Here is a 23,870-nt window from a genome sequence, read left to right on the forward strand (position 1 = left end):
AATGACTGAGTAGCAGAATTGCCTCGCGTGCATATGGTGTCGGCGAAGACGAAAGGCAAAGACGGAAAATTCTGAATCCTGCCTCTAAAGTGGAAGAATTCGATTACGGGGGTCGCAGTGCATTCATATGCACGGAAACCGGCTTCGTTTCGATGACGGAAGCACTCACGCACGTCACATGGGCGTGCGCAGCGGTGCTATTAAACATTAAAAACAGCAACGTCGGCTTTAATTTACTGTTTTTATAATATTTCTAATTTAAATATGTTGAATGTTTCCATTTTTGTGCCTTTTTGAACAAAAGAAAATGCCATTGCTTGGAGAGGGCGGGCATGTTGTCTTCCGGGCTGAGGAGGTCAAAGTGCACCATTCGCTGTCGCCTTGTAAATCTGCACTGCCGCCTAGGTCCTGGCATGAATACAACATCGTTTTCATGCGGAATTGCGACATTATTCGAATGGAATCGGAACCATATAAATGCAAACATGAAATTTTTCATCTTCTCGAAGAGTCACCATGTAAACTGCCCCTTTAACATCAACTCGGTGGATCCATTCACATTTCATATGCAGTAAACATTTTGTTGGGTCGGCATGGTCTTTCAGAGGACAAAGAGGTAAGCCATTTTGATATTTTTAACTTATTTTTTTAGCGTAACGTTGTGCCGTACTGCTTCTGTCTGAATGACCTGAAAAGAATTACAATGGTATCTGACTGCCACTGTTACCGTTTCTGTTATATATATATAAAACACAACTTTAGTAAGGGGGAAGTGTAAATAAATGATAGAATTAAGATTTGTTATCAATGAAAAAATTTAAAGTGTTCGTTGGCGGTCACTGAGTAGCATTGGCGATCGCTACACAAAGCTAACTAAATTACCCCCAAGAACGGTCAGAGACGTAGGACAACCAGAGGATATATAAGAAAGACAGGGCTGATGGTAAAGGATAGCTTGTTGAAACAGGAGAATGTCATTGTCAGTCGCATCGATTAAAAGCTAAGGCTATGCTTAGGTCGGCTCGTTTTTTTTTTTCTTCGTCTTTTTCAGCCTTCGACACTCAAGCCATCGCTTTAACTGAACATTTTTATGTTCTTCCACATCTTTGCCAGAGAATTTGGCACCAGGCACATCATTTTCGGAGGGAATTGGTAGGTTTGGCTCTGTAAACATCTCTTTCGCACACGATTTCCATTAAGTCCGTACGTACATTCCAAGTACGTGTGTTTGACTCGTAACATGTTTACATTATACACATTCTTTCTCAACACAGAATGTTGCCACAGAGAAAAAACCACCAAGTTTTACCAGCACTAGACACACTAAACACGCTGGAGTTAACTCTCGTAGCTGGTGGGAAATGTTCATGACAGTGGTGACCAACATTTAATTTTGTATAAATGTGAAATCATATTGGAGGTATTGCTTCCTCGGCAGCCACCCTCTGCAAACATGTTTTACATGTCTGTTGGCCCTCCTCCTCTAAGCCGCGGCTGTCTGTAACTTTTCTGTAGCCTAAGTATTCCCAAACCAGCGATTTCATTTTCTTCGATGAGGGAAAAAAGTTTCACCTCCACCAGCCATCGTGTAGCACAGCTGACTCACTGACACTGAGCAACAACCGGTGGAGGAGGGTTGAGCCTTGCAGCTGCAGGCGAGGGATTTTCCATGCGTTTTTGGGACATAAAAATTAGTTCATACCTTAGAGACGGGATGACGGTAATTTTTTGCGGTTTTGAGACCTTGACGTTTTCATACCACTGTATACCTTGCCATCGGTAATCGGCACATGTCTAAGTTTAACAGAAGAGTGCAAATGATGTCAATAGGTGAGAATGTGAACGTGGACTTTTTGTTGATTAGCGATCATTTTACTAACCCCCCTCTTAAATGTGCTTGCCCCACCCCCCTTTTTAAAAATTTCATCTTAAATCCTCCTATAATTAATGCATTTTGTTTGTTTTCTCAAGTAAAACAGAACATGTTTACGAGAAGGTAAATGATGCCCATCGCTACCGGGCAGCAATGTGTGTAAAACATTTTTTGTTTTGTTTAGAAAGAAATAGAAATTAAGTTTTGTGTGACGCAAGTGTTTTACATCACAAAGTTGTAATTGACTGGTTAAATTGTACAATATATAAAAAAGGAGAAGCTTCTTTAACTCACTTTTTTACTTGGTGATTATGATTGACATTAACATGGTAGTGCCCCCCCCCCCCCGACGGGATTTGCCTTGGGCACATACAAAAATAACGTCACAATCGATAAATTTACTTGCACATCTGAGCTCTTCACAACTGCATGCCAGACAGTGAGTGAAACACTGCTTTCGTTTATTTGGCAGTTGATCTTATTGGCTGCATTGACAGCAGATATGAGCAGCCGGGCTGTACTATTCCTCACCATGTGAGGTATTCTCAAACAAATGTGTCTAAAAAAGAATCACTAAATTCTAAGTAATTTTACAAAGATGATCAACATGTGTATATTAGAAGACATTCAAATAACTAAAATATATGCTCTATCATTTAATACGACGAATTTGTGATAGAAATTATCGCCAACAAATTTATTACCCCTCATGATTTTATGGATGGTTTGACCCAAAATGGCTGCAGCTAAACAGAAATGAGAATCGACGATTTCCTCGCGTATTTTCGAATATGTCCTCGTCTATAGAGTGAAGGTGCAACCTCCAGTTCGCTGGAGATCCAGGTGAGACATAATTCGAGGCAATTCAACTGTTGAATGGAGCCGGCTGCTTTTGAGTCACGTCAACGAAGCCAAACAGGGCTTAGTTTGCACTGTTGTCACCATAGCCTGGACACATACTAGCGCGAATATCTGCATTAGGTCTTCATTTACAGATTGTATGATACTGTCAAAGTTGAAAAACATTAATATGCCATACTAGAAAAGTGATCTGAAATTTGCACACACTACAACCTTTTTGATTGACGCTATCGTAAGATCTGTCAAATTTTGTACAGTCAGTGCACACAGGCCCGTGCTAAGCCAAGGCAATGCGACGCCAAAAAAAGGTCACTTAAATGAGGAATTCAAGTAATCAAGTAATGTCACAAACCAACTGGAAGGGGTTTGCAGACATTGATCTCAACCTCATGATGCAGCAAACCTTGTGCGTAGAACTCGACCCTGTTGTGTCTGCAGCGCAGATTCAGTGATAAGGTCTACTTTGTTATTGTTTGCAGATTTTTAAATTACTGTATTATTCAAAGAGGCCCCTTCTGCCCCCCGCCCCCAAATGCTTTGTAGAATGCACGCATAATTGTCTATTATTAGCTGTTCTTGCAGCAGGGTATTGCAACACGTTTATGGGATGTAGGTTTTTATTTATCTATAACCCAAAGAGAAATGAAGCTAATTTTTACACTAAACAGTGAAGTTTACTTCTATTCATGTTTCACAAAGTCACTAAAATGAATTGACCCCCTGCCTCATGAGTCATGACACAGGATGATACATCAGTATCATGACTTATGAGTTGAAAACTCTCTTCTGATCAAGCGTAATTTACTTTTATCGAATCAATTTGAAACCAAGTAAAATGGGAATACAGTAATCCAATCCTTGAAACTAGTGCTGCAAAGATTAATCGATTAACTCGAGTATTAGAAAAAAATATTCGAATTAAATTTTGTTGCCTCGAGTGTTCGTTTAATTGAAGTGGCGTTGGAATGGTTTATTTTGAAAGTGTTTGCATTTAGTTTTGTTGATTAGGGTGGATACACTGCCCTCCGGTCTGCCTCTTTTCACATGGCTGAATCCAACTGCTCCCTGTTAAGTTAGCCTTTTTTGTGCTAATATGTGTCTGAACCATTTGTTTAGCGCATTGTAAAAAAAAAAAAAAACTTTAGCATTTTATAGCATTTAACTCATTTGCTCCCGGAACCGTATAAATACGTTCTATTTCCAAATGCTTCAGTGTCCCGATTACGTATTTATACGTCTTTTGCGTTTTTTTGTACATGAAGCATCTAGAGCTTTCGATCTATCGCCAAAACAAAAAACAAGCCTCAAAACCCATTTTAAAGCAATAAAACTGGCCACTTGAGGGCAGTAGCGCATTTGTTAAGAGCCCACAACTCAATTCAAACAGTACAACTTTATTAGGGAAGCTAGCAGAGCCCCTCCGCAGCTTGCTGCTCATGTCCACCGCACGCTCGAGGGTCCTGCACGGAAACGCGCACGGCCAAACCAGTTCCCCCCCAGGAACATAAGTTCCCCTGGTGAACGAGACAGTGGTCACCACAAAAAAAGACTTTAAAAAAAATCCATCTTTACGAGACAGTCGGCAATGAGGGAAAAGTTTAACCGCTGTCGCAGCCACCAAACGTCATCTCTCAGTTAGGTAAGTGTGAATAAATTGTTACTTTGCTATGAAAAGCTCTATTTGGCTGGTTGTTCATGTTATTTTGTAAAAGGAAAACATTATTCAGATGTTTGGGATGTCACTGAAGCTAAAAATAGCCGTGTTAAAGTCAAAATTATGTTTGACATTTTTGCGTTTACAAAAAGCTCATTTTCTCCATTTTTTCATCAGAAATTGGAAAAATGCTCAAACTAAGCTATTTTCTAATGCTGATTTCTAAAGAATGAAATAACGTATGAACTTACTTTTTTTTTCTGCTGAAAGAAGAGAGTCTAATCTTTCTTTTGGTGGGTTCCATGTTTATATAGCAATAGAACAGAATTTTTTGTGGGCCGTGCAAAATCAGTCAAAATCCAGTAAAATGGCCGGGAGCGAAGGGCCTTGCTCCGGTGAAAATGGCTGGGAGTGAATGAGTTAAGCTAGTGGACTTTTTCTATGTAAGTTAGCCAATTGTTCTTTTGTTTAACATAGATCCTCATTTTTTAAAATTTATACTGTTTGAGGCTCAGCTCAGGTATTTTAATTTTTCATGTTCCTTATCCGATTACTCGATTATTCGAACTAACTAGTCCATCGATTAATCGACTACTAAAATATTCGATAGCTGCAGCCCTACTTGAAACAATTTGATCTGTTGTTTTTTCAGTTTCAACTGATGTGGTTTGCAATCAGTTGTTACAATGCATGTTCATTTTACTCATTTTACTTAGCCATTTCCAATTTAAACACAAAAAACCCAGCATAAATGTTTTTTTTTGTTTTTGGTCTGTCTTTCTACTGAGATGTCGAAAATTGTCCACTTTACTAAACTGATCTGATGTTCAGTGGGAAAATGTCATTTTTTGTGTTACATTTTGGCAATATTTTGTAGGTGTACCAGAATTGGTGATGTATGTCCAGTCAGATAATATTCAGTCTATGCAAAGCTCCTCCCAAATGTAAGCAGAAACAAATAAAATGCTTGATATCCTAATTTTTATTTCTTTAATTGACAAGTTAGACTGGGGACGGGAACCTTTTTGGCCCAGAGAGCCATGAACACCACATATTTTTACGTATAACTCCGTGAGAGCCATACAATAGGTTTAAAACTAAAAAAACAAGTAAGTGTGCATTTTATGTAATTTCAACACTTTCTTAAGTACAATAAGTCTCTGACTTTTTTTAAATAAAAATGTTATGCTGCTCCTAATTAATGATGAGTATTTCTTAACATTACACACATTGTGATTTCTGGTGCTGCGTGGTTTTGCTGATTGTTTTGTAGTCTGGTTGATACTTGTATAGGTTAAGCTTCATGCAAGCATTGAGAAACTTAAGATGCGTCTTTTTTCATGTTCATGAAGAAGCGCCATGAATCCTGTTTTTCCCCACCATGCACGGAGCACCATCAGTGCACACCGAAACAAGTTTATTCATCGGTAGATTTTTTTTTTTTTTTTTTTTTAGCGAACTCCGTGAAGGACTTGAATAAATCCTCCCCTCTTGTTATCCCTTTTATAGTCAAAACAAAAAATCGAAATGGTGGTATATCGTGATACTTTGTATCCCAAAAGGTTATCTACTGTATATGCTCCTGCCAAGAATCGAGATATTGTTTTAAAAAGGTGTCAATGTTTAAAAAAATAAGGAACCAACAAGTTGCGACCAAAATCTTCCACCATAATAGTGTCTCATTGAACTCTAAGGCTGCATTGACTGTGCTTGACGCCCATTCCATTTTGATTGGGCACATTTGTTCATTCGAAACCAGACCATTCACAGTTATTCTGTTTGATTTTCAGGGCATTTACAGGTCATTTGCGGTTCATTTTAGGACATTTACAGGTCTTTCCTGTTGAGTTTGAGTCACTGCCTATTCATTTGTGTGATTTCTAGGCCACGTCCTGTTCTGTAACTCAAAATAAACAGGAAGTGACCCATAAAATACCCCCAAATAAACAGGAAGTAACTGAAAATCAACAGGTAAATGACCTTAAATGGCCCAAAATTACCTCACTGCCTGGCATTGGCTGTCACTGACGGCCAGTGTTGTTAATCTTACTGAAAAAAAGTAATTAATTATAGTTACAAATTACTTCTCCCAAAAAGTAATTGCGTTAGTAACTTAATTACCTGAATGTAAGAGTAATTAGTTACTTGGCAAAGTAATTGGTGATAATTACTTTTTTTTTTTTCCCCTCAAAAAAAACAAACAAACAAACAAACAAAAAAAACATTGGCCACACTATGTGAATTTTTTTGTGAAGGTTTTTGGTACAATTGGCCCGAGCCCAATTCTTTACCCTAATTTACCCTTTACCCTGAATCAACTGTAAAAAGTTGTTAAAATTGCTCCCATTATTGCATTTGTTCCCTTCTCTCTACTTTTGACATATGAAAGTTTTAAAACTGTTTCATCATTTAAAGATAGATTCAAGTCAAGATTTTGCCGATTTAGAAGTATTTTAGATAAAATGTTACTTAGATTCGCTAGGAAGGTTCTCTACAACAGAGCCGTCCTAAAAAGTCTACTGCTTTAAGATGGCGGCTATCTACTAACGCATTTAGTGCCATGCAGTGTTGTTAATTTTACTTTAAAAAAGTAATTAATTACAGTTACAAATTACTTCTCCCAAAAAGTAATTGCGTTAGCAACTCAGTTACCTGAATGTAAGAGTAATTAGTTACTTGGCAAAGTAACTAGTGATATTATTTTTTTTTTTCTCAAAAAAAAAAAAAAAAAAAAAAAAAACACACACACACAGGTCACACAATGTGAAGCTTAAAGTGTTTGGGGGACAATTGGCCCTAGCCCAATTCTTTACCCTCCACTTAACTAGACACAAGGGTATTGCGATAACTAGCTAGTAACCTTTGCTATGTGTGGAAGTCATTTCAAGTTGTGAATCAATCGTTAAAGTTGTTAAAATTTCTCCCGTTATTGCATTAGTTCCCTTCTGTCTACTTTAAACATGTGTAAGTTTTAAAACTGTTTCATCATTTAAAGATAGATTTAAGTTAAGATTTTGCCGATTTAGGAGCATTTTAGATTTTAAAAAATTACTTAGGTTCGCTAGGAAGGATCTCTACATCAGGGCCTTCCTGAGAGGTCTACTGCTTTAAGATGGCGGCTGTTTACAAACGCATGTAGTCCTTAAAACATGTTGGCAGTGCAGCAGTGTCTGTCATTTGCATCTAGTTCTATAATATGATATCTACCGTGTCATGTGGGCGTAGTTTGTCGGCTATGGCTGCAGTCAGGTATTATTGGAGCCACCTAGCATCGCGGTTGCAGCGGCGTCTTCCCCACTCCTGCCCTGCTCTCGTCCCCGTGAGTCCATTTCTCTCAGACTTTTTTTTATTCAACCAACTTAGTAACGCATAGTAACGCACGCCTTTCCCGCCTCAGTAACGGTAACGGCGTTGCCAAGATGAGAAAAGTAATTAATTAGATTACTAATTACTGAAAAAAATAACGCCGTTAGTAACGCCGTTATATTGTAACGCCGTTATTAACAACACTGCTGACGGCCATAGACGTTCAATCCGTTTGAAGTGGAAGGGAAGGCAACCAATGAACGTTCATTCGCTGCCACCCTCCCAATTGCCGTTCAATCCGTTTGAAGTGGAAGGGATGGCAGCGAATGAACGTTCATTCGCTGCCACCCTCCCAATTCAAATGGATTGGACGTCTACTAGTGATGAACTCATTCCAATTCACAGCAAAAGCTTTTTTTTCTGTTTATTAGTTGTTTGTAGAATATCCTAGAATGATCGCCTGACCAATGTATCGCCATATCGTCATATCATCATTATCGTGAGCTTTGTATTGCGTATCGTACTGTGAGGTAACAAGAGGTTCCCACTCCTAGCCAAAACCTTGCAATCACGCTGAACTGGGATACATTGCTTATATCTGTTGACTCATCCAAAGCGAGACAAAAAAACAGTGCTGCATTTATCTCCTTCACTTGCGTTGCCTCAGTTTGCTTGGACATCACGATGGTACGATCGTGAACAGTTCTTGCCGACAGATGCATGTCTTTTATCCGTTTAATTTTCTTGTCTTTACCCTGTCAATTCCTGCTGAAAAGTATGGTACGCCTCGTCTTTTTTTCTTTTTGCCATCTTCTCAAAAGGTTTTCTCAAATAAGCGGACAACGCAAAAAACGAAACTGAAAACGAGGGAAGTTTACGTCTTGATCTCACGCACATGAGCATATCGGCCGCTATTTTCGACAGCAAAATACGGCAACCCCACTTGAACAATGTCTCTGCCTCATCTGTGTTGCCTATGCGATTGATAGATAAATAAATTGATATCGAGCCAGATGCAGCTGTCAAAAGAGCCACCTCTGGCTCGTGAGCCATAGATTCCCAACCCCTGAGTTAGTCTGTTATATTATCATTATATCACAATGTTTGTCGTACCTAATGATACAAAGAACCCGCAATGGATATTGAATAGATAAGCTGAAAGGTCACACATGTTGGTAAAAGAAATGAGTGATTTTAACAGTCTGCCTTATGCTATCTGTTTTATTGTGCTAGCATTGGAGATTATTTGAAATTTGAATTTTGTTCCTCTCAAGGTATTAAATTACTGCAAGTATTTCAACTTTACTGCTTTTAACTGGCACTGTCTGATGTGGTGATGTAAATTATCTGGGCTATTTCTGTGTACAAAAGAGACAGCTCATTTAAAACGCAGATGTGGTAACATGTCTCCTGTTACAAAATAATGAATGTGTTTTCTCGGTGTAAACAATATGAAATGGTGTGCCAGTTTTGATCTACTAAGTTTCATTTTAAACCTCGCAGAAATGACCAGATTACATATTTGAGCAGAGTTTGTATTTTTTGAGTTATTTCACTTTTTTTTTTTTTTTTTGTACAGGGTGGTTTTAAAGCCTGCAGCTCTGAAAACCTGCTCTACTGATGTGGGCACAGATTCATGGATTTTGTAGCCTGATTCTTAGCCAGACAGGTATGTGATTTTTTTTTTTTTGCCAAATGTTGCTGCATAATAGCAGAAACATCCAGTACACAAAGCGTAAAACATAATAGCATTTTTTTTGCTGTTGTTGTTTTTTAACTTGAAGAAATGTAAACAATCCAATTTATTCTGCATGTAAAAGCACTGACAGGCTTGTCAAATTGTGATGTTCTTCGTAATATGTATATGTCATGTGGTTATTTTGTTAAGCCCACAGTTGATGTAAAGGAATTTGTGCGATCAACTTCCAAGTTTGTCTTTTGAAGTGACTGCCCTCTCTACAGTATTCGTTGGCTCTTTTTCAGATATATATGTGAAACAAATTATTTTGTGGACAAGCCATCTGCTGTATCACTTTCCTAATCGATTGGTGACTGGAAGCTTTCTGCCTGATCAGCCACGGTTGGAATTTCTGAGCTTGCAGTATGTCAGCATGGATGTTTCTCGCAATCAGTTGAGTAGAAATCGGGTTTTGTTTCCAGTTACTGCAAGGCCTAAACATATTTTTTCTGTGAGAATATTTGTTGTGTATTCATGTACACATCCTAGATGGTAATGATCAGCTGTGATATAGTGATGATGTGTTGTGCGGAGGAGGGATGAAGGAGAAATTCCCCTCCAACCAGGGCCAACATACTGAAACTGGAAATAGCTCTCACTGTGGTGTATATTCCAGAGGGGGTTTTGGTTTTCCTTTCCAGGTACAAAATATTATTTTCATCACTGCCAGGAAGCCAGGTTTTGTCACATAACGAGCTGTAAAGGTCAACAAATCCCACATGCTGCAACTCTTTGCAGGAAGTTTTCATTTCGCACCCTTTCAGACCTGCAATTTTTTTTTAATAAGCTTTTGCCATTTCAATGTCTAGTTGTCATCGCAGATTGCCCAAAATGATATTTTGCATTTACCCCTTACTTGCCCCTACTAATTCTTTTTTTCCTGTGAAGCACTGGCAGTTGGGTCATGTCAATCCACTGTTAGTCAGCTTTGCACGTGTATATAGTGTTCTTGTTGCTTTGTTTGAATGTCTATTAATTGGAGGTTAAGCAAACTTTTTGACTCTGATGAAAAGCAGGTAAAACCCCTGGCAAAAAGTTTGGAAACACCAGTCTTGGACGAGTGCTCACTCAGACATTTTATCATGTAGAACCAATTCCGATAAAAAGCTTGAAAAAATGATGAATTATTTCAAGAGTGTAACTCTTTAGCATTTAGATGCACGAAAAGAAATGAATAAAAACATTGTGGTAATTGTTACTTTTATAGAGCAAGTGCAGAGAAATATATATATGGAATCACTCCATTCTGAGGAAAAATATATGGAATCATGAGAAACAAACTAAGAAATGAGAATCAAAACACATCATTAGTATTTAGTAGCACCACCTCTGGCTTTTATGACAGCTTGCATTCTCTGAGGCATTGACTTGATGAGTATTCTTCATCAATTTGGTGCCAACAGGAAGTCTGAGCCTTGCTGTGGACCATTTTTTCAATAAGGTTGAAATCTGGACTATTTGCAGGCCATGGCATTGACTGGATGAGTCTTTCTTCAAGGAATGCTTTAACAGTTTTAACTCTGTGGCTTGATGCATTGTCATCTTGGAAAAAATGACAAACATATTTTCAATTGTCCAATGCAGATTCTTGACTCTTTGCAAGGTGGAGATGCTGGAACTTTTGTTTGGTGCTGTTCCAGTGAGATTTGCAAAGATGACTGCCTGAAGAAAACATCAAAGTGCCCTCAGTCCTTGATGATATGGGGCTGCATGTCAGGCAGAGGCACTTGGGAGATGGCTGTGGTAAAATCTTCAATAAATGCACAAGTTTAGATTGAAATTTTAGACAGTTTTCTTATCCCTTCAATTGAAAATATGTTTGACATTTTCTAAGATGACAATGCATCATGCCACAGGGCTAAAACTGTTAAAGCATTCCTTGGAGAAAAACTCATCCAGTCAATGTCATGGCCTGCAAATAGCCCAGATCTCAACCCTATTGAAAACCTGTGGTGGAAATTGAAAAAAAGAATGGCCCACAGCCAGGCTTAGACCTGCAAGGATGATCTGGCAACTGCAATCAAAGAGAGTTGGCACCAAATTGATGAGAATACTCATCAAGTCCAACCTAAGAGACTGCAAGCCGTCATAAAAGCCAGAGGTGGTGCTACTAAATACTAGAGATGTGTTTTGATTGTTATTTCGTTGTTTGTTTCTCATGATTCCATTTCCCCCCCCTCAGAATGGAGTACCGGTAATTCCATATATATTTCCCTGCATTTGCGCTATAAAAGTAACATTTACTGGCCACCACAATGTTTTTTGTTTCTTTTGGTGTTCATAAAGCACTTTTGAACTAATTAATTTTTTCAAGCTTTTTATCTGAGTTTGTTCTACATGATAAAATGTCTGAGTAAGTGCTCGTCAGAGACAGGTGACTCCATACTTTATGCTAGGGATTGTATGACCATAAAATTGTCAAACATGTCGTTTTATTTTGGTGCCCTGTGAGATTTTTCCTAATTATTGAAACGGCGTCATTGGCTTTGTCAAAGTTTGGAAATACTAGTGACCCCCCCCCCCCCCCCACACACACACACACACACACACAAAATATACTCACTCGAGAAGCTTCAATTCATTTTAGATGCTTAAAATGAAACCCAGGTCTAACCAAAGTCTGCAGATCATTTCGCTCGGATTTGAGTTTTCTTGGCAGAGAGGAACGCAAACCACAAGGAATCCAATCTTTTTCCAGAATAGTTTTAGGCCAGGTACTCTGAGTTTTGGTCCTTTCTTTAAAGGGATCCTCTACCATAAATACATGTAGGCTCTAATAAACCACAATTGTTCTCTTGTACTCAAATATGTTGTTAGAAACACATAAAATGTTAAATCAATGGCAATATTTTATAATACTTAGTACATATTTTGACCAAAAATTGGCGCCATGTTTTGCGGACTTGCAGTGATGACATAAATGGGATGTTTCCAAATGTGTAGCATGTACATCAATTGCTTATTGTTGCCTAAAGTCATGAGGTAAAATGCTATGATGTGCTGCTTTTGGGTGCAATTTCCAGTCAAATGGAAACAAGGGGAGTGGTCAAGGTGGAATTATTATTTTTTGTGAATAAATGTGCATAAGTGGAAGCTTCTCCCCTTTTTGGTCCCTTTATGCACGTATCCTACCCACCACTCATTACAACTGGCGCCCGAACATTTTTCCTGGATCCTCAGTCAAATAAAAGATCTGTCTATTTTCTGGATCCAACGGTCTCACCGCGCCTGAAATATATTAATAGCTTACCTTGAATATCTGCTAACAAAAACCGGAGTTGTCAACAGCATACACGCTCTCACTCCGTTGTCATTGAGACGCACTTGCGCGAGTGCATCACCAGTTTTGCCCAACTTTTGTCTTATCAGGTATTTGCTGCACCGCATTTTGCCCTGCTGCTCGTCTTGTGAACGACCGACAGTGCTATCCTGCTCTTCACTTTTCAGATCTGGTTCAAATAGGAAGGGCAGAACCGACGACATGTTGGGAAAGCTAACAATTGACACGCTGGAATTTCGGCTATGGGCCCGGTGACGAGAAACTTGGAGAAAGCTAACAAATCCGAGGGGCGTCACGACTTACGTGCTGAGTTGGAAGCGCACAAAGTTCTTGATGTTGTTGTAGATTCCTTTTCCCTCCTCGATGGCCGACCTTGGTTAGGGGCAAAAAAAATTTAAAAATACATAACTCGTCAATCTCCTTCTGAATAGAAACAAACGGGCCGGGGCGCCGCTCACATGATGGTGTTGAAGTCATCGTCCACCAGGATCATGTCGGCGGCCTCCTTGCACACGTCGGTCCCTGTGCAGCCCATGGCCACGCCGATGTCGGCCGCCAGTGCCACCGCGTCGTTGACGCCGTCGCCCGTCATGGCCACCACCGCGCCGATATTCTGCAGGGACTGCGGCCCCCGCCCGCTTCAAAATCGCTCTCTGTTTTATGCCTCTAATGCTTTTTGGCCGTCGGTCAGAGTATGCGTGCTTTTGCGGTGTATCGGTGTTGTTTTTGGTCTTAGTCTTTTGGAGCAAAATAGTCTTGGTCATTTCAAAATAACCGTCTGTCTGTGCGTCCGTTTCTCTTATCTTTTAGTTTCTGTGTTTTGGTTTGGGTACATTTGCAAATGTCTTTTTGCGTGCATATATACCTTGACAATCTTGAGCTTGTGTCTGGGCCTGGCTCTGTAGAAAACTGATATCTGCGTGCACAGAAAAAGCCGGGCTCTCATCGGCCTCCGTCCGTCTGCCTGCCCGCCGGCCGGCCGGCCCTGACATCGTCGCGCGTCTTACCCGAGGGACAATTTGCGAGAGCTGAGCTGAGCACTGCGACGTAACAAGAATGGCGACCAATCACTTAAAATAATTTTACAAACTTGATTAAAACGAAAACATTAAGAGGGGTTTTAATATCAAATTATTATAACTCATGCTAACATTTATCTTTTAAGAATTACTTGCCTTAAAGATCGAGGATCACTTTAAGAAATTATGAAGTCCTACAACAAATTTTACAAACTAATCACACAAATATTGACTTTTGATTGCAAATTACATTTCTTAGGTGCACAATGCAATTTGATCAATGATATAATTTTGCAAAACAGCACAAACCAAACTTTTTGGCAGATAAAAAATGTAGTGTATTAATCATCAGAAAAATGAAATTTTTTCTGCTTTTCAAAGCAGTTGTCTTCAATGATGAGTACTGGATGATAGATCATAACAGAAAGCACTCAAAAGCATCAATACGACTGACAGGCTGTGTATTGTGAATGAGCATGTGATCCAAACTGCGTTAGACGATGCAGTGAATTATCATGACCACATAGTCGCAGTAACTTACTGTAAAATGTCAACTGTCTCAAAACACTAGTGATTCTAGCCAGCACAACATTTATTAATTTTTTTTTCATTTAATAATAAAACCTTTTCACCCAGTTCCGATCCTCTGAAAAATGTGATCGGATCAGGACATCCCTTCTGGTAACTGATATCGATTTCAATTAACTAGTTAGTTCGAATAATCGAGTAATGGGATAAGGAACATAGAAAATTATAATACACTAGCTGAGCCACGAATGGTATAAAAGAATAAATAAATGAGGATCTAAGTACAACAAAAACAATCGGCTAACTTGCATAGTAAAAGTCTGCTAACTTAAATGCTGTTTTTTATTTATTTTTTTATTTTATTTTACGATGCTCTTAACAAATAGTTCAAACACATATTCTTACAAAAACAGCTAAATACACCAATAAACTAAATTACAAATGCATTAAAAGAAAAACATTTGCTCAAACAAAAATTTAGCTTATGTTGGTCTTAACGGGGAGCAGCTGTCTTCAGCCATGTGAAATGAGTTATGTCATATTCACTGTCGCGACTAAAGGTGAATATATCCACCCAAATCAACAAAACTAAATGTAAACAGTTTCAAAACAAACCGCTACAACGCCACTTCAATAAAACGAATACTCGAAGCATCAAAATTTTATTCAAATCTTTTTTCTAATCGAATTACTTGAGCTAATCGATTAATCATTGCAGCACTATTTTCTAGTATACAATATAACGGTTAAGTAAATCATAATCTGTGAAGTATTCATACAATTTGAGTGTAGCTTTATAATTCATTTCAGAGCAGCTTACTGCTCACTTGGAAAATTGGTTAGCTGACACATTTTTAAGAGTTTTCACAGGCCCAGTGCAGCTCTCAGCTCTTTAGTGGAGTCAGTCACAGTTGGACTGTGACAGCCTCGTTTATCATGCTCACCGCTTTAAATCGCTCTCACTTTTAAGGGGAAGCGTAACGTTGTCATATTTTTCATCCTTCCCCCTGAACATGAGTAAAGGGTTGGCATGTAAACATGGCACCTTATGTAAACAAAATCCATGCCATACAGCCAGTCGTGATGTTGACTTTGGCTTATAAGCAGTTCCACTGTGGTTTCTGTGGCAAGATGAGGAGGGTGGAAGCAGTCAAAGGAAACTTAGATGCTTGTCTAACGTTTCCGCTCAATCATAACTATGATCATATTACTATAACGTAGACACACACTATTTTTTTTCTTCAGGCGCCACTCAACATTATGCTTTGAAGAAGGTCTCAGTAGAAATTATTCAACAAAGATCTAATAATGCTCAGAAATCATGTTGCTTTTTTCAACACCAGGAGTTTAATAGTCATTTCGTGCATAAGAAATCTAAATGTAATTTAGTTTCGACTCGCGAAAGAGTACTCGTTAGTACTATGGACTAAAATAGTCGTTTTTCAGTTTGTTTGATGGACTGGTCACGAGCTGGAAAACTAGTCAGTATGCATTTCCACGAATTGATTGATTAAATATGTCACGGCTGATCAACGAAATTGACCTCGAATATTTTTTGGATTCACAATCTTGATCTACAAATTCCCCAAGCCTTGACAACATCACGGCCAGTATTTGTGTGCATATAAATATTTTTTGTGGGGTGGCCTCCAGCCTGTGGGACTGATGTGGCTTGCGAGTATGCTTTGGACATCCCTGATTTAAGCCTATTGCCCAAAACTGTTTGAGTTAGCCCCTTTAAAACATCGTTTTTGTTTTATACTAAACTGCTTATACGTGTCCTGTGAGGTAAGTGCTGCCCAAATATGTCATGAGTGAATGGTTGAAGAACAAGGAAAGCACATCTCAAGTCTGAATAATGAATGAGGACCATATGGTGGATAGAAAAGAGAGTTTGTGGCTCAGTAATAGTCCAATGAATATTGTTTCTAAGTTAAGTGTTATCAGGCTTGTGTTTTAAGGAAAATTACATCAGATATTTAATTATGGACTTTGGTGTCATGACAGTCCAGGTAGTCCCCAGATTATAACTTATCCGATTTACGTGATTTCGACTTTACGACACCGAAGTCTCGTCCGCCATTCTGTTTGCAGTCGTTTTTATTTTTTATTTATTTATTTATTTTTTTATTTAAGTCGCGTAAACAATACCTGGTTCTTGCCATGCCTCCTCCGTCCTGCAGTTCCTGATGGCGTCAGGTCCCACCCGCTGTCATCTCCGGTTCTCTTGTGTCTGCCCAGGAAGTAGAGGTGGGAATCTTTGGGCACCTAATGATTCGATTATGATTCAGAGATCCAAACCCCCCCCACCCCTCTTTTAATGTTTTGTACATTAGTTCCAAAATTGTTCAAAAATCCTCTCAAGCTAAACTAAACTATTTTAGTATCAAGTTGCCAGTTAAAAACGGTAAATAAAATCCTCAAATCCCCATTCTGTATCAGCAGCTTTAAACTGCATTCAACAATGTTGTGAATCAACTGTTAAAGTTGCTAAAATTGCTCCCGTTATTCCATAATTTCCCTTCTGTCTGCTTTCGACATGTCAGAGTTTTAAAACTGTTCTATCATTTAAAGATAGATTCAAGTGAAGATTTTGACGATTTAGGGGTGTTTTAGATAAATAGTAATTAGGTTCGCTACAACAGAGCCTTCTAGAGAAGTCTACTGCTTTAAGATGGCGGCTGTTTACTAGCGCCGGTGTAGGCGCACTATCCTAGTCCCCTCACTATCCACTCGCGGGGGCCTGCGCTTGTCAGTGACGTTCCTTATTCTCGCTATATGAATATACAACTTTAGCATTTGTTAATAGTACGCTCTGTGTGTAGTATCATCCATCGGTTTTTCTTTTTAAATGAGCACTTTTAAGCGAACGCAAGAAGTAACAACGGGAACATTTTTAAACAGGCATTTCACGGGACAGCATTTCCTCGGCCAATTATATAGCTTATATAGCGAGAGCGAGTGGATGTGAGGGGAAGAGTTCTTCGTACATGTTCTAACGGCACCATCGTCTGTTATTTCACATCTAGTTCCACATATGTGTGATATCTACCATAGCCGTATGTTGCCGTATGTTTATAGCAACTAGCAACTGGGCGCTGTTTGTAGCGCAGTCAGGTATTACTGTTTTTTTTTTTTTATCTAGCGGCATGAGTTGAACATGATATTTACTCTCGGTCTGTTCCTCATTGCATCCCGAAGACCGTGCTGACTGTGTTTAATTTCCGCTTTACCTGGCATAATTCAATAATCTGAATTTGGATGTTTGTGAATCGTTCTCGAATCTTCTACGGCCGAATCGCGAATAATCTAAGAATCGGAAATTTCGCACGCCTCTACCGGGAAGCGCCCTTTTCGGCTTGGGAGAGTCATGACACCCGCCCCTACCTCCGGTTCTTTCCTGGCCGCCGACAATGCGCCTTTTTCGGACTTCCCAATTCCTTGTTCTCATGCTGCCGCCGCTACTGCTACTTCTCCTGCAGCACCGACTCCTCTTGCAGGTCCCCATCCACGTTTTTTGAGTTCGGACTGCGGGCTCGCATTAAGAGAGGCAACCTGAGCGGCCATGATATCCCCCCTCTGTCGCATCCCTACTTTTTCCACCGCACCCTTTTCTCTCAGCAAAGCGACTCACTTGCGAGTAAAGCCCAAATAGTTTATTTTTAAAGCCCTAATTAAGGGCATTTAACACAACATACCTCAAAGTATCTCCTTTTTTTTTTTTTACTTGATCTTATCAATACGATGTAAAATACATGTTTTGGTCAGTTATTTTGTATTTAAAGGTACTTAAAGGGTTAATTCCGACTTACGCAGAGATTCGGGTTACATCGCCAGCCTAAGAACGGAAGTCTTTCGTAACCCGGGGAGTACAGTCTATGCTGCAATCAGAAAGTCAAATTAATATATGGTGATGTCAGAATCGGTTTCCGTATATTCTTAAAAAATAAATAAATACAAAAAAACTTGAGAGGTATTACCTCTAATTATCAATGGTTGTTAATCAGCGAAAATTTGTGTCTGATAGAATTTTTCAGTTAGCGCTCAAAATCAGTTGAAATTACTCAATTTGGACCTTTTAGATATTTACTCTATCTGATACAGTTTAACAAAATATCAAACCCAAGCCACACCTTGTCATTCTACTGAGGGTCCTCCCACTTAATGAGGTGCTGTACATTCAAGAATGGCATTCTCTTGCATCCCAGGTTATGAGGTATTTTCTGATATATACTGCACACCTTTTAATTTATATCATCACTCCACCCTATGTTTCCTCAGCTTCTGATCTCCGTACATATCCGTCTCGCAAACACATTTGTGTCTCCTTTTCTCCTTCCCACAGCTATTATTTAAGCATCTTGGTTGCTTCCACTCCATTTGAGTCCTGGATCACGTTACCCTACCATTACTCAGTCGTTCCCCTGCAATGTTGCTACATGTCAGCAGTAGTGGAGCCTGCTTGCCTCCTCTGGACTTGTAGACTTGCGCGATTTAACCACAGACGCCCCTGGTCAGTGGAGTTGGTCCAACTATGGCACAGACTCTCTGGAAAGTTATGCAGAGTTAGTGTCAGACAGCGAGCCTCACTATTTTTTAGCTGCATTTTGTCTTCAAGCCCAGCCTTCTTCAGTTACACAACAAGCTTGTCTTCTTAATCCAAACATTATCATAAAGGTGAATCGTGCAAGCAGTGGTATGAAGGCAGTGGTATTCCATTGGTCTTTTAGGAATGAATGAATGTGGCTAAGTGCTTTATCTAATGCATGGTCCTACAGAAATTAACCCTGGTTTAGTGTTATGATTTGATTAAATCCTGCCAAGGAAATCTACTGTATATTGAAAGGAATTGTTGGATGGTATCGCTTTAATTTATGTGAGGTAGTGAGGGGTAGTAAGTGTGTAACTGTGTCTCTCCCTATGCATTTTCGTCGGTTGTAAAGTTTATAGATGCCAGAGTAACCTCCTGCTATTAAGCCTGTTGTGTACTCATGTGGAGCCGCAACTCCCCTCGTGCAATCACCTTTAATTCCGCCCCTCTCTAAATTTATCTTGACATGACACATGGCCGTCCTATATGAGGCAAGCTAGCATATCACAGCACAGGAAGACCCGCTCTGGCTGGGATAATCTTCTCTAATTGAAAAGGAGGCATCGTTGAGGCTCTGTGTCTTCTGCGTTGCTCTTCCCACTGCTTGTTTTGCAGTAGTGAGACATCTGGGGCTGCACAACATAGATGTTTGAAAAGGACTGTCAGGGGCTAAACAGATCACACTGCTTGTTTACAAGTTCTTGTATGTGGACATCTTAGATTAGAATTGAACGGCTAATTACATTTGCAATGGGGTAAAATGTGATCTTCACTATTGAAAAAATATCGCATTGTTTGTGCAGTTAAATTCTAGTAGCCAAATGTAAGATTGGTGGCCAAAACTGGGAGGTAAAAAATGGGTTGTCGGATAGGCGCTTCGCAGTTGAGAATCAAGCTGCAGCGAATGATCATCCGGTTGCAAACTACAAATCCTTTGTTGCATTTAAATCAGAAAAGACTGAGGCTAAAAACTAAATATTAATACTTTTAATGATCATGTGAACATACAGTGGGGCAAATAAGTATTTAGTCAACCACTAATTGTGCAAGTTCTCCCACTTAAAAATATTAGAGAGGCCTGTAATTGTCAACATGGGTAAACTTCAACCATGAGAGACAGAATGTGGGAAAAAAAAAAGTAGAAAATCACAATGTTTGATTTTTAAAGAATTTATTTGCAAATCATGGTGGAAAATAAGTATTTGGTCAATACCAAAAGCTCATCTCAATACTTTTTCATGTACCCTTTGTTGGCAATAACGGAGGCCAAACGTTTTCTGTAACTCTTCACAAGCTTTTCACACACTGTTGCTGGTATTTTGGCCCATTCCTCCATGCAGATCTCCTCTAGAGCAGTGATGTTTTGAGGCTGTCGTTGGGCAACACGGACTTTCAACTCCCTCCTCACCCCGTGGCGTCAAAATGATAACAAGAACGGTGAGCAAAAATCCCAGGACCACACGGGAGGACCTAGTGAATGACCTACAGAGAGCTGGGACCACAGTAACAAAGGCTACTATCAGCAACACAATGCGCCGCCAGGGACTCAAATCCTGCACTGCCAGACGTGTCCCCTCGCTGAAGAAAGTACACGTCCAGGCCATAACACATTCTCCAAGTCCTCTTCTGGATCATCCAAATACTCTCTAGTGAACCTCAGACGGGCCTGGACGTGTACTTTCTTCAGCAGGGGACACGTCTGGCAGTGCAGGATTTGAGTTATTCTTGTACTATGCCATCCATCCACCCATCCATCCACCCACCCTTAAATCCGGGGTCTGGTCGCAGGGGCAGCAGAAGACAGACGTAATTTATTGTCTTACTGACCTGGTTCTGACTGGTTAGAGTTCCGGCGCAGCACGTCAAATACGCGGCACACAGCTATGCACTACTCGGCACTTGTATTCCATGAAGCTGGAGGAGTTTACTCATATTGGTCGTGAAGCCAGCTTTGCATGATATAGCTGTGTTGCAAATGTTGCACTGAGGTGACTGGTCATTTTTCTTTGTGAAGTTAAGCCAAACTTTTGAGCTCCACCGCACTGTGTCCATGGTTGTAATCAAGTTGAAATGCACAAACACACTCTTAATGTGGCTTCTTTTCCGCTCGGCGGTCAGGGCATCGAAACATGCAATCGAAATTTTAAAATTTGAACGATTCCGGGAGCATCGGAGAATTAGATCCGGCTACCATTGATGCTCGATGCCTGACCCGACTAATGACTTGACTTGACTAAAAAGAAATTCACACTACAAGACTGCATCTGACCTTGAATTTCAAAAAATATATATATATATTGCTGAGACCAACATGACAACACTTGTCGTTAACCCCTGCTACAGTCCCATTGTAAAAGTATTTGACTAAAAATGGGATCACTTTGGAGTTGACTACTACAAAAGTCTTACTTTGTTAAACCTGTAAATTGTGTTTTCTTCTTCTCCTGGTGTGTGTGCTGCCACCCTCTTCAACAACTTTGTGTCATAGGCAACTGCAAGCTTGTCTTATTACTTGGCATTGCATTAAGGCACAAAGTACACTCCAGATTCAGCATGACCACCTAAGCCTTCCACAGTTCACCAGAGACCTCTAAATTACTGCTTTTCACAACCAGAAAAGCACCTCATGTTTGAGCCGGATTTAAAAAGGGCTGCAGATGCAAGAGTGTACCGTCTCTCATTTATGGACCGCATCACGTCATGAGTCGCCCTGCTCAGAAAAACACACTTTTGCACTCAAAAATATATAGACTGACAAACCTAGCATCGATACATAAGAGGCTTAAGGTTAATACTAAACTGCTGTAATCCATTATTTGGTTGGTTTCGGAGTAGAGATAGCAATGGTTCAGCATGTACCTGTCAGTACTAAATGATTGCTCATTTCCTGCTAGAGAGGAGGGGTGTGTGTGAGAGTAATAGCAAGCAGCTGCCTCAGCTGGACCTTGTCTTTCCTTGCTCTCAGCGTGTTCTTCTCAAGTAAACCATGGTTCCAATACACCTACTTTTTGTTCATGTTCTGCACAACCTGTTAGAAATATCACAGGTTAGTGATCAGACCATTGTTTGACTAGTAAGTTCACAAAACACCTGGGTTTATGAAAACTTATATTCTTTCATCAGTGGCATTTCTTTTTGATTACCTTAATGCTGTAACTATACTTCATAGGTAAAGAACCCTGAATGAAGAAGGCATTTCATCACCCAGTGAGAGAAGCACCTTGCTGACTCTTTCATTGCAAATCGCTAAACATAAATCTGTGGAATGTGTCCGTGTGATTCAGGTCCATCCGCTGTATGGCTGTTATGAGGTAGGGAAAGAAAGCCAGGTGCAGTGGGGCAAATACGTATTTAGTCAACCACTAATTGTGCAAGTTCTCCCACTTGAAAACATTAGAGAGGCCTGTAATTGTCAACATGGGTAAACCCCAACCATGAGAGACAGAATGTGGGGAAAAAACCCCAGAAAATCACATTGTTTGATTTTTAAAGAATTTATTTGCAAATCATGGTGGAAAATAAGTATTTGGTCAATACCAAAAGTTCATCTCAATATTTTGTTACGTACTCTTTGTTGGCAATAACGGAGGCTAAACGTTTTCTGTAACTCTTCACAAGCTTTTCACACACTGTTTCTGGTATTTTTGCCCATTCCTCCATGCAGATCTCCTCTAGAGCAGTGATGTTTTGGGGCTGTCATTGGGCAACACGGACTTTCAACTCCCTCCACAGATTTTCTATGGGGTTGAGAATTGGAGACTGGCTAGGCCACTCCAGGACCTTGAAATGCTTCTTACGAAGCCACTCCTTTGTTGCCCTGGCTGTGTGTTTGGGATCATTGTCATGCTGAAAGACCCAGCCACGTCTCATCTTCAATGCCCTTGCTGATGAAAGGAGATTTTCACTCAAAATCTCTCGATACATGGCCCCATTCAATCTTACCTTTACACAGATCAGTCGTCTGGTCCCCTTGCAGAAAAGCAGCCCCAAAGCATGATGTTTCCACCCCCATGCTTCACAGTGAGTATGGTGTTCTTCAGATGCAATTCAGTATTCTTTCTCCTCCATACACAAGAACCTGTGTTTCTACCAAAAAGTTCTATTTTGGTTTCATCTGACCATAACACATTCTCCCACTCCTCTTCTGGATCATCCAAATGCTCTCTAGCGAACCGGAGACGGGCCTGGACGTGTACTTTCTTCAGCAGGGGGACACGTCTGGCAGTGTAGGATTTGAGTCCCTGGCGGCGCATTGTGTTACTGATAGTAGCCTTTGTTACTGTGGTCCCAGCTCTCTGTAGGTCATTCACTAGGTCTCCCTGTGTGGTTCTGGGATTTTTGCTCACCGTTCTTGTTATCATTTTGACGCCACGGGGTAAGATCTTGCATGGAGCCCCAGATCGAGGGAGATTATCAGTGGTCTTGTATGTCTTCCATTTTCTAATAATTTCTCCCACAATTGATTTCTTTACACCAAGTGTTTTACCTATTGCAGATTCAGTCTACCCAGACTGGTGCAGGTCTACAATTTTGTCTCTGGTGTCCTTCGATAGCTCTTTGATCTTGTCCATAGTGGAGTTTGGAGTGTGACTGACTGAGGTTGTGGACAGGTGTCTTTTATACTGATAATGAGTTAAAACAGTTGCCATTAATACAGGTAACGAGTGGATCCTCGTTAGACCTCGTTAGAAGAAGTTAGACCTCTTTGACAGCCTGAAATCTTGCTTGTTTGTAGGTGACCAAATACTTATTTTTCAGTCTAATTTGGAAATAAATTCTTTAAAAATCAAACAATGTGATTTTCTGTTTTTTTTCCCCCCACATTTTGTCTCTCATGGTTGAGGTTTACCCATGTTGACAATTACAGGCCTCTCTAATCTTTTCAAGTAGGAGAACTTGCACAATTGGTGGTTGACTAAATACTTATTTGCCCAACTGTATTCTCAGCTTTACTCTGGCAGTGGAAACCAATAGCGGGAATTCTCTGGGGTTTGCTGACATTTGACGGGGGAAATGAAAA

The 23,870-nt window shown here is 39.9% G+C and overlaps 1 protein-coding gene across 3 annotated transcripts in view; it reads left to right on the forward strand.

Annotated features, from left to right (window-relative positions):
- znf438 (zinc finger protein 438) overlaps positions 1-23,870 on the forward strand; it is a 195,556-nt gene that overhangs the window by 114,537 nt on the left and 57,149 nt on the right. The window contains exons 1-2 of one of the 3 annotated variants that reach the window (XM_057824603.1): positions 2,605-2,716; positions 9,274-9,363. The gene's annotated coding sequence lies outside the window, so the exon portion shown is untranslated. Of the gene's footprint in view, positions 1-2,604; positions 2,717-2,755; positions 4,374-9,273; positions 9,364-23,870 lie in introns of those variants that run through there. The other 2 variants (XM_057824605.1, XM_057824604.1) reach the window with 2 other exon arrangements.

This window comes from Corythoichthys intestinalis, chromosome 20 (assembly GCF_030265065.1).
Source record: "Corythoichthys intestinalis isolate RoL2023-P3 chromosome 20, ASM3026506v1, whole genome shotgun sequence".
NCBI classification, from domain to species: Eukaryota; Metazoa; Chordata; class Actinopteri; order Syngnathiformes; family Syngnathidae; genus Corythoichthys; species Corythoichthys intestinalis.